Source organism: Amphiprion ocellaris, chromosome 1 (genome assembly GCF_022539595.1).
Source record: "Amphiprion ocellaris isolate individual 3 ecotype Okinawa chromosome 1, ASM2253959v1, whole genome shotgun sequence".
In the NCBI taxonomy this organism is placed as follows: Eukaryota; Metazoa; Chordata; class Actinopteri; family Pomacentridae; genus Amphiprion; species Amphiprion ocellaris.
This window is the reverse complement of record NC_072766.1, coordinates 39,055,585-39,066,513: the sequence shown is the minus strand read 5'-3', so window position 1 is coordinate 39,066,513 and position 10,929 is coordinate 39,055,585. Positions and strand designations below refer to the sequence as shown.

At 38.8% G+C, this 10,929-nt stretch overlaps 1 long non-coding RNA gene across 1 annotated transcript; it reads left to right on the top strand.

The window, feature by feature from the left end:
- Positions 1-3,465: 3,465 nt before the first annotated feature.
- On the top strand, positions 3,466-9,239 carry LOC129349444 (uncharacterized). Its single transcript, XR_008602455.1, has 3 exons — positions 3,466-3,563; positions 6,099-6,199; positions 8,033-9,239. It is a non-coding gene; the product is annotated as an uncharacterized LOC129349444 (long non-coding RNA).
- The last annotated feature ends 1,690 nt before the right edge of the window (positions 9,240-10,929 follow it).

The window sequence follows — 10,929 nt, the reverse complement described above, 5'->3', positions numbered from 1 at the left end:
TGTCGCTGCCGAGACCGCCAGCTCCTGCCCCAGCACATTAGCACTGAAGCCAACAGTACGGCCTCAACATGAGCCGTTTCTAGTTTTGTTTTTAGAGTTACGTTTGTCATTGGTCTTGGATTGTTTGTGGTACCGGCTAACTGATTCACCCGGTACTTTTGTTAGTAGATCTAGTTTATAGTGTAATGATTGCGAACTTCGTTTCCAGTGAGCTACGTTGTTTCATAGCCTCGAGTTCCACCTTAGTTTAGTATAGCTTGTGGCTTCTTAGTTATAGTTCATTCTCTGTGTGTAGTGATCATAGTTGCGCCTTTGCTTCAAGTTATCCCTAGTTTTGTGTGCTTAGGTGCTCAACTAATCTTCAGCATTAGCTATTATAGTTCTTAACTCTCCTGCCCAGGTTGTGCCTGCCGTGGGTCAGTTCTTTGTTTTCGAGATTTGTAGTTTGTGCCGCCCGCCATTAGGGGCACTCTAGCTCTGAAGTTGAGTTACGGTATTTGTTTCCTTTTCTGGATACTAGACCTTAGGGAATTGTAGTCCCAGTCACCTTCTGTTATTATAATAAATCATTGTGTTAGCACCCGTTGTCTCCTTCTCTTTTCCTGCGCCTGAGCCTCAAAGAAAACCCTAACAAGTTTCAAACCAAGTTTTCTGTTTTGACTCTTTCTCTGCTCTATAGTTTTTTATTATTATTATTATTATTATTATTATTATTATTATTGCTTTAGGATAGTCAAAGCAGACATTATTATAATTAACCAGTGACCAGGAGTTATCTGGACCTGCAATTCCTCAGTGACATTGCCTGTTACCTTTTGGCGTCACTCTCCTTTTCCACTATAAACATTACATTACATAGAAAATACATAGATGCTCGACATGCTGAAACATCCTCACTTGTGTTGCATCACAATCTGTTAATACTCAGTCTGCTTACCATCCTCTGTGTATCTTTATTAGATCTCTCGCTGATCTGTCTTATCCTTCTCCACCTTAGTCATCCTGTCAAGGCCGCTATGAAAGATTCATACTTGAGGATGATGAACTGACCACTCTCATTGAAAGGAAACAATTCATTTTCACTTCTATTGCTCTATTCAGATTACCTCTTTAGATCGGAATCTGTGCTCTGCAAAGAAGAGAAAAAGAAAACTTCCATCAGTGAATAAAAGGTCGAAGTTGGTTCATTTGTATGCCGGTACTGGCTTCTCTTACAGCAGATTATGATCACCTAGATGCTAACTAGCCATTGCCATTAGCAGAATATTTCTCTTATTTATTCTCTCCACCTGGTTTTTAAATGTCACCTTTGCTTGAACATGAAATCAGGTAACTTGTATTTAAATTAACTATTGATTTCTTTCTTAATTTTCACTCGTATGATGCATCGTGAAAATAATACATGAATTTAATCAATTTTAATTTAACTTAATCACATGCAACTTAATATTGGCAATGTAGACAAGCAAGATGGGCCACTGGGTCTCTGAAATACATTAAATAAACACACATGCTAACACACAGGCTCCATGACACTGGGTTAAATAAACACTTAACTGCAGCGTCTGACCATGGGTCAGCAGTGGCAGTGTGGCTTGACTTGTCACTGGCTCAGCTGCACTCTTTAATTATACACGCATTGATCGGTGAGGATGTCGATAAGGCATTTAAGCAGCTTAATCCTTGTTGTTGTTGTATTAACATGAGCCAGATGCACATACTATATGTATTAATTCTCAGCCTGCGGTAGAGTACTTGAATTTTTTTGCCTCCTGCATTTCAATCCGGCCACCCCGGGTTTTCATGACATGTCGATAGAAAGAGGAGAAACGGATCGATTTTGCTGCTGGTGGCAGAAGGAGGAGGAGGAGGAAGAGGAGTAGGAGGTGGTTGCTGCTGAAGTTACTTTCTGTTTTGCTGAGCTGATGCCCAACTGCTATCTCTTCTGTGTTGTCTGAAAGCAACAAATCTATTAGAAAGCGCAACACATTAAAGACAAAGTTAGATTAGAGTCGATTGAAAAAGCAATTTTCACCTGTGTGTTGTGAAGTCAGTCCATTCATGCATAGATGCTGGCTGTAGCCCCCCGCTCACCCTCCTCTGCATCTATACAGTGGACGAGAGTTGTTGCTGAGCGAGTCGCTCCATCGCCTCTGAGGTTACCTCCAAGGCTCCAGCCCATGAATGGTAAGCACCTTTGGGTGGAGCTGGAGCCTGGACGGGCAGAGAGTAGGAGGCCTGTGACTGCCCCCGCTCACCGTGGCCGAGGCAGCGTAGAGAACAAAACAGTTGCTCTACAGCTGACTGACAGTAGGTTAATTGACTGAACCCACTCCAGCGCAGCTCACCAGAGAGTGTTTCCCCCCCAGAGGCAACTCAATCCACCATCTAAGATAAAGACATTCACACTGATCTGTGGCAAGCTGATGCACACTGAAGCACGCTGGGGACTGATGACATAATAGTTCCTCTACATTATTAGAAGTGTGTATTCTCTTGTGTGTTTGTGCCAAGACTAATCGCAGAGAATTAGATGTTTCGACAACACATCTGTACTAGGTGGCGGACTTTTCTTCCCTTTTAGATGGTATTTAAGCAACAAATCATCAGATTTATTAGGTTTCTCTCTATAATGTAACACTGTAAAGCTTACACCTTAAAGTGTGAAGTGTCCTGAGATGACTTAATTTGTTTACTGGTTGCTAGATAAATAGAACTGTATTGGATTGAATTAACTAAAAAAGAAGCAGGATAATGCAAGAAGCTGTCTGCAGGATAAAGCAGGAATAGTTATTGGATGGATGGATGGATGGATGGAAATAGAACCCTTTAAAGAGCACTCATTGAAATACTTTGAAATTCAAAATTTTAACCCAAGAGTGTTACTGGGGGACTTAACTTTTTTTTTAACTTTTGTGACATTTTTCAAAATTTTTAATTTTCATGTTAAAATTGAAGGTCAATGAAGTTACCATATATCAGTGTTTCCTCTACATTCATTTAGGAGTGGAGGGCTGCCATTCCTAAATTCTAGCCGCTACTCCTTCAAAGTTCTTTTTTCTTTTTTTAATTGTCACATATACACCACACGTGAGTACTAAGGTAAACTACAGATAACTATCTTGGTCCGTGTATATTTTGGCAATTGGATTTTCCGTTCTGAAACGGGTATTGAAAAACAAAAAACGGGTGGTTACTTTATTTTCTTTTTAAAATACAAAAAATAAAATTGAAATACAAGGCATTTTTCCTTTTCATGATCAAAAAGGAATATACCAAATTTTAAAAATGCTTTGATTTTCATTTTATATTTAGGATAACAAAAAAATAAAATCAGTACGAGACAGAAACGGAAAAAGGTCCGTTTTTTCATTTTCTGAGACCGGAAGTGGTCATCAGCAAGTGTGGAGCCAAACGACAACAAGATTCTCAGAGGGCGGAGCCAGAGAGCAGTGACTGGTCAGACAGCGCGCTAGCGGATCTAGTGTTCTATGTATATCTATGGTCGGCACGACTGGTAGCATCTGTGGCTGCTGTTGACCTTGTTTTTGGAGTAAAACACGGTAAGAAGATAAATACTTCAAATCAGTAGCGTTGTTTTGCTGTATGTTAAGTCGGCGACTTGTGAAGAGTTGTGTTTTGTCGTGTTTGAGCAGTTGGTCCGGACGCGTTAGCTAGCTAAGCGGCTAAGTTAGCTAGCGGTAGGGGTGCTCACCTGTCCCTAAAAATTTGACAATTAATAGCTGCGTCCCGTATTGATTCAATACGGGACGTATTTTCATAAATGTCCCATACACGTCTGTCACACACTCATCAAAACCGCATGGTAAACAAAATAAAACACAGGAAATATTAGGGGCAGCCACTTTCATCTTCCTTCCTCCAGCGGATAGGTCTCTGCGTGTCAGGTCCTGCGGCGGGTTACAGACGCTGCTGCTCCCGCGCGTTTAAAAATGTCTACACCCGAAACTCCACCACGTCCAAAGAAGTAAAAACGTCTGCAAATGTAGACATGAGTGGGACGACTCAAACCCGGGCACTAGGTACAGGGCAAACTGTGTTTTCTGTTGCTCATGGACTGGCTGGAGTAAGGCAGCATCAGGAGACCAACATGTAAGAAACATGAGAACAGAGAGAACCCAACCAGTAGGTCACAGTTTATCATCCTCAATCATCTCCTGAAGTCCATATGGTGAGAGACATCATCATGATGTGATCAGCTAGATTTCCTACAGTATATGGTTGTTAATTTACCAGAGGATGCTTATAATCATGCTGATGTGGCCTAAGTTGTTTAATATTTTAAACGCTTTTTAGTTTTTAATAAACATTTATTTAATAGCCTATATGTAATCAATAAATGGCCTTTGCCTATCTAAAGAAAAACTCCTTCAGAACTCTAAGTTAACAGTACTAAATAAATCAATAAATGCATGCATACACACATAAATAAGTGAACATATTCATTGTTTTAAGATAAGATTTAGATTTAGATGAAAAAAAATGTGTAGAGAATTTCTTTGTCCAGTTCTGTGCATTCAGTTGTTTATGTTTTTGCAGAATCCAGTATTGCACACTGGTTGGTCATTACATTTTATTAGTATGGTTTCACTGTTTAAAGTGATGCCACTTCTTTTCAGGCAGAACCTGTGATCATAAAACAATACAAAATTCTTAGTTTTGTGTTAATAAAGCACTTAAAGCTTTAAGTATGGCTAAATGCTTTTTTCAAAATTAAATATATCACTCCTTGGGTGGTAGTGGCCCCAAGTTCAGTAAAGTTGGAAAGATATTCACAGATTCAGACTTCCAGCATCAATAACTCATTAGATATAGGTTATCAGAGCACAAACGATGCCTCTTTCCCATCATTGTATGATAGACAACGTGCTACAAGCCCAGTTTGATCAAAAGTAGCTGTCTTTCAAGCTGCAGAAATAACATTGGTGTCTATGTGCAGCCGGCTGTGAACAGGTACGATCTGCAAATTGCAAAACTGCTACAACAATGAAGAGACATAAATATTCAATAACTTCAATCTTATACACTGTGGTGTCACCAAAATCATTGCAGCTTTCAACTGGCTCCTGTTGACACCAATGTTATTCCTGCAGTTTGAAAGACAGCTATTTTTGATCAAACTGGGCTTGTAGCACATTGTCCACCTTACAACGATTTGAAAGAGGCAACGTTTAAGTTTTGACAAAGTATATTTAATGAGTTATTGATGCAGGAAGTCTGAATCTGTGAATATCTTTCCAACTTTACTGAACCGTGGTCCCGAGGAGTCGTGGTGGGCGTCCTTCATTTTCATTTCTGAAAGGTGGCAACCCTAGCTAGCGGGCTAATTAACATAGGTGGCTAACTTACTGCTGAACACCTGTGTTAGTTGCTGCTGCAGCTGTCCTCATTATTAGAATGAACTTCTCAATCTGTATTTCTCTGCTGTGTATTTTAGCTTTTAAAAAAGTTATTTTACTTTAAGGTTAACTGAAACCCGTTCAGCTGCACTGAAGTTTAACGTTCAGCTAGTTTGAATTAAACCGTGCTTAACTTAATATTGCACATTACCTCTCTGAATCCATAATTTCATTAAATTCCTTCTCTCTTCCACTGCTCAAGTTCAATCCAGTATATAAAGTGACATTAATAGTGAATAAACTAACACCCAGCCATTATATTTATTTATTATTGCATGTATTTGTAGTAAAACATGAGTTGAAACATCCTACTTTTGGATCTAGAACTGCACAAGCCGTTCATTTTCAGTCACCTGACGAGTTAAACTCCTCTTTTTATGTGAGGTTGAAGCAGAAAGTCTGAGTAAACAAAGAAAGTTGTTTATAATTTGCGATACCTGTTATCTCTGACTGAGGCTTTAGTTTTTGTTGAGCTGATTTACACGTAGAAACTTTATTCAGGAAAAATTCTCAGTAGCTCAGAGGACAGGCTGCTTTTTACACAACCTTGTAAGAGAATGTCTGTCAATGCTTTCAGCAGAATTTAGAAACACACTTCCTAAACAGATATTTTGAGGCTGTGAGGTTTAACGTTTGAGAGTATATCTGTGTTTTTGTTTGTGGTCTTTCTGTTTCTAGGTGGAAGCTGAATTAGTGAGGATGACTCCTGCTCCTGTCATCTCTAAGCTCCTCACACATCTTTACCTGCACATGAGGAAAATCACTCCTGTAGAATGCAGGTATGTTTGTCATTATTATAAAAAGATGTTGCCTGGTGACCTGTCAGAAACCCATTATACAGAGTCAGCCAAAATAATGTTTACACACATCAGGAAAAGAAAAACTTGCATAAATATTTCAATACCAAATTTATTCAGACATCACGAGATTAATAAAAGTTATCTTTGGCCTCTACAATTACAAGAGGTGCTCAAAGTGGTGGCCACTGGCTTCCAGACATTTCTGTTGTGTTGTAGACGTCACTTGTTGATGCTCCATTCATGAGGGTAGCGCCATCTGTTGGGAAAACATCGTACAACAGGACACAGAGTTATCGTGATTTGATCAAACTTAGAAAGAGGAATCTATATGTGTAGAAGTACTTATATAAAAATTTTTCTTTTCCTGATGTGTGTACATTATTTTGGCTGACTCTGAACTTAATGAGAACAAAACTGTCATTTAATTGTTGCTCTGAAAGCTTCTTTAGTGAAAACCAGCTGGTGTTCTGCTTTGAAACAAACTGCTGTTGAGGTCTGTGTTTTTAGGTTTAACCCCACAGTTTCTGAATGAACTGATAGTTTGTTTTTTTTCCTGATCAATGTGGACGTTATAATTGATGGTAACATTTACTGATCATATAATCAGCATGACAATATAACAGTATAACATTCTGACCACCTGACTAATACTGTGTTGGTCCCTTTATGCTGCTAAAACTCCTCTGACCCAGTGGTTCATCAGAACCTCTGGGGATGTCCTGTGGATTCTGTGGATCCTGTGGGTTGCAGGGTGGGTCCTACCTAGACCAGGCTGATCCTGGACCATCCCACAGATGCTCCATCAGATCTGGATGTGGGGAGTGTGGAACCCAGGTGAACAGCTTAGCTCTGTCGTGTTCCTCACCACTCCTGAGCAGTTTTAGTTTGTCCTGCTGAGGGTGGCAGCTGGCATCAAGGACTGCTGTTGCCATGGAGACTAGGGGGTTGTTTGTCCTGCAGTGTTTAGGTGGTGGTACATGTCAAACATCCACATGAATGTCAAGGTTTCCCAGCAGAACGTTGCATTAGAACAAGATGATGGATGTTGTTCTCTTCAGCTGTCAGTGGTCAGAATGTTGTGGCTGATCGGTGGATCTGTCTGCCTTTACTCTGACATCCAGAGTTATACAAAAGTGTAGTATGTGTGCAGTGCAGAAGAGATTTACTTTATTGTATGCATTTTTTTTTTTTTTTTAAGGGAGAGCATTTTTTTTATCCACCTGAAGAAGACCTAATCTTTCCCTTCAAAGGATAGTTAATAATTACTACGGCTTCCATAGTGGTCCCATCAGAGAAAATCATATCCATATACAGATTTTTATTAATTCCAGGGCTGGTTCAGTAAAGATTATAATAATAACTACATCAGATAATTCTTGTCGCAGTTGGAATTTTGCAGACTGAGAGATGGTTGAGAAGGTTTGCAGTTCTTGTTTTAGCAAAATATGTTATAATAGAAGATCTTTATTGTCATTGTACATGAAATTATCTGCAAACCAGCAAAGTGCATCAGTCTGAGGTATCTAAAAATAAATAAGTAAAGAAAAATGCTTCTAAAGCCAATAATAAACAGAATATTTTGAGGGAATATTCTAAAAAGGAAAGAAAAGCTCCATTCTCACTCCTCTCAGGATAAACTGTCATTAAAATTGACTTTAAATTTAGCTTCAACACGAGATAAAAACATTTACTTTCATTACTGATGTTGTCAAGTTTTAATAAAGTTCATGCTACTTTTATAAAATGATGAAAGTGAATAAATTGTATTTCTGTGATCTGTGTTTGATTTCTGTCTTTTCTCCTGTCATCCAGATGTTCAGAGGGAGATGATGCCACATCTGGTCCAGCTGATGGAAGGTCTTGAAGTTCTCTGACTGGCCTCGACTGAAGATGGTCGTCTCACTGGATTTAAGGTTCAGATGCTCAGTAACAAACTCCACCAATGAGCCAACAGGGAAGCTTTAGGTTTATTAAATGTTGCTATGAAGGTTTCGCTGTTTTTCTTTGTGAATGCAATGTGCTCCAACTGAAACTTGAATTAGAACTTAGAAGTAAATCCTTCCATCTGAAAGGATTTAGTTGCATTAATAACCTCATAACATTCTAATTTTTATTCCAGTCTTGGTTGGAAATAGAATCTCTGTATTGATTCAGGTAAAAACTGAACTTCACAGCATGTTGGAGCAAAACAACCAGATGAAAACTGTGATGGTGTTGGATTGTCAGACCGTAATGTTGCAGCTCAAAGCAGCTTTTCTATCTCAGTTCATTCTGACATTCAGCTATGAATCAACACAGCAGATGGTGATCCATGCTGTGGAAGTCTCACATCTCCTGATTTAATGGAGCTGCTTTGCACTTTTTACACTGTTTATTCACCAACACTTTATTTAATAAAAGTCCCATCTAGTTTTTATGAGGAATGTGATGTTTTAATTTCTCTGTGAATAACTGCAGTCTAATGCAACAGCTGGAGTTGTAACATCTGTCCTGATATTGATCATGAAGTATTGATCAGAATACTTATGGTCAGCAGTCATCCCTGAAGTTTTACATTAAAATCTTTACTTGTGTTGTGAACTTTGGTAAGAAGCAGAAACTTTAGCGTTGCCATGGATACATGAGTGTTAAATTCTGTCCATGTTTCCATTTTGGGAAATTCAGTCCAGCAGATGAGTTTGTTTTTACTGCCAGCTACCATTCAGTCTGAGATATTAAGAATAAATAAATGTGCATAATGTGGAAATGAACAGATTTTATTTTTATTTATTCCTACAGCTGCTGGAAAGTTCCAGAATGTGGAGGAATTTAGTCTCACAATCACAGACAATAAATATTATCTGAAAGTCGGGTTATTGTTGTTTATCAGCACAATACAAAAAGATTAATGTTAGAAATATTCCAGTTAAGACTCTAGAATATCATGATTTATGTAAATTTACCTCAATAATATGAATGTTCAGGTTAAGATTGTACAGTGATATTTATTATGTAAGTTTAGCTGATTAAAGTTTATGACTGCACTACAATATATTATTATTTAATTTACATCATTATTATAATATTTAGGGTCAGACCCTACAGTATTGAGATTAAGAAATCAAATATTCTATAAAATGTAAATACACTGAACTCATTTGGATATATTTAAGTGAGACTCTACAATATTATTTGACACAAATCTATCTAAATCAAAATTTTAATCATTTTTACTCCAAACATTTACTGGACTGATTTAAATATTAAAATCACTCCTTTCTAATCCTCTGCTGTACGTTCAAACCTGAGGCCTTAAATAGAAACACACAAGTATCTGATTGAAGGAACTTCTGCAGAGTCCTGGTTCCAGAACATGATGATAGAATTATAGACAAACTTTAACAAAAGCTGCCTGAGAGTTTACAGGTTTTTATGTTAGATTTCTTCAGTAATTTAATGAGTTATCAGCAAAAATCAAGTGTTCATTTGATGAACTTCATTTCCTAAAACATCCAGAATTGGAGCTCATATCTTTGGCAGCTGTAAAGTTTCTGCTCCTTCAAAGTTCACAACACAATGAATGAATTCCTAAAACACTCTCAATGCTGGAGAGCGTTTGATGCTGAAGCAGTGACCAGTTTTTCTGTTTCTTCTCTGGAGATGCACAATGAGGGACGTCTGCAGAGACTGAGAAAGAGTCTCACCACATCCTGACATGAGGAAAAAGACTTTATTGAAGACTACAATGAGAAAAACTATCAGACAGCAGACGGCTGCATTCAAGGTGAGCTCTGAACATTTGATCTGGAACAGGAATTCAATAACGGCAGCATGAGCTTCATTTCAGTCTGTAGCTGCTGAATTCATGGATGAATCATCTGGCACTAGAGAGGAAGACCATCAAACATCCACGTCAGCTGATGGAGGTCCAAGAGTCTCACCCAACAAACAACCTACAGAGTGAAGACCTCGAATCTGATTGGACGGCCTCCTATTCAGCCACATGTGTGAACAAATGCCTCTAAGTTGATTTGTTTTCTAAAATAAATCTAGTTTGAGTCCTAATCTATGCCTGTGTGTTTGCTTCTTTACACTGCTGTTAACAGTTTAGGCTGTTAGATTGTTCCAGATAAGACAAGTACAAGATTCTTCAGAGCCGTTCTACCACGAGCCTGACAGGAAGAACTCCAACAGCTACTGAATGTTCCTGTGGTTCCCTCAAGGCTACAGGAGGAGCCCTACGAGGACGAGCTGGTCCACCTGATGGTGGCCAGTCGCTGCGGTTCAAAGCCAACACCGACTACGTGGACTTCTACTGGACCACATGGAGGCCTTCAAACCGGACCAACAAGTTCAGCGACTCCCCGACTCGTGGGTCTGAGGACGCCGCCGAGCCTCGGTCCAGCCGGCCTCCTGTCTGTGGGTGTTTGAGTGCTGAGAGGTTTGTGGATGCATGTGAACGTCTGTGTTGAAACAGCAGCTTTGGACTCAGTAACGTCAGGAAAAACCAAGAGCTCCTTTATTTGTGACTTCCACTAAAAAAAAACTGATGAAAATAAGTTTGCCAGAGTTCTGACTGATAACAGATTATTGAATAATGAAAATAATAGTTTAAATATTCCTTTAAACAGTCCTTTTAGGTCTACATTTCCTTTACACTGACTTCTTGCTATATGTACAAGTATTTTGGGTGGAATATACCATTAAGCCTGATGTTCAAGGGTTCTTCT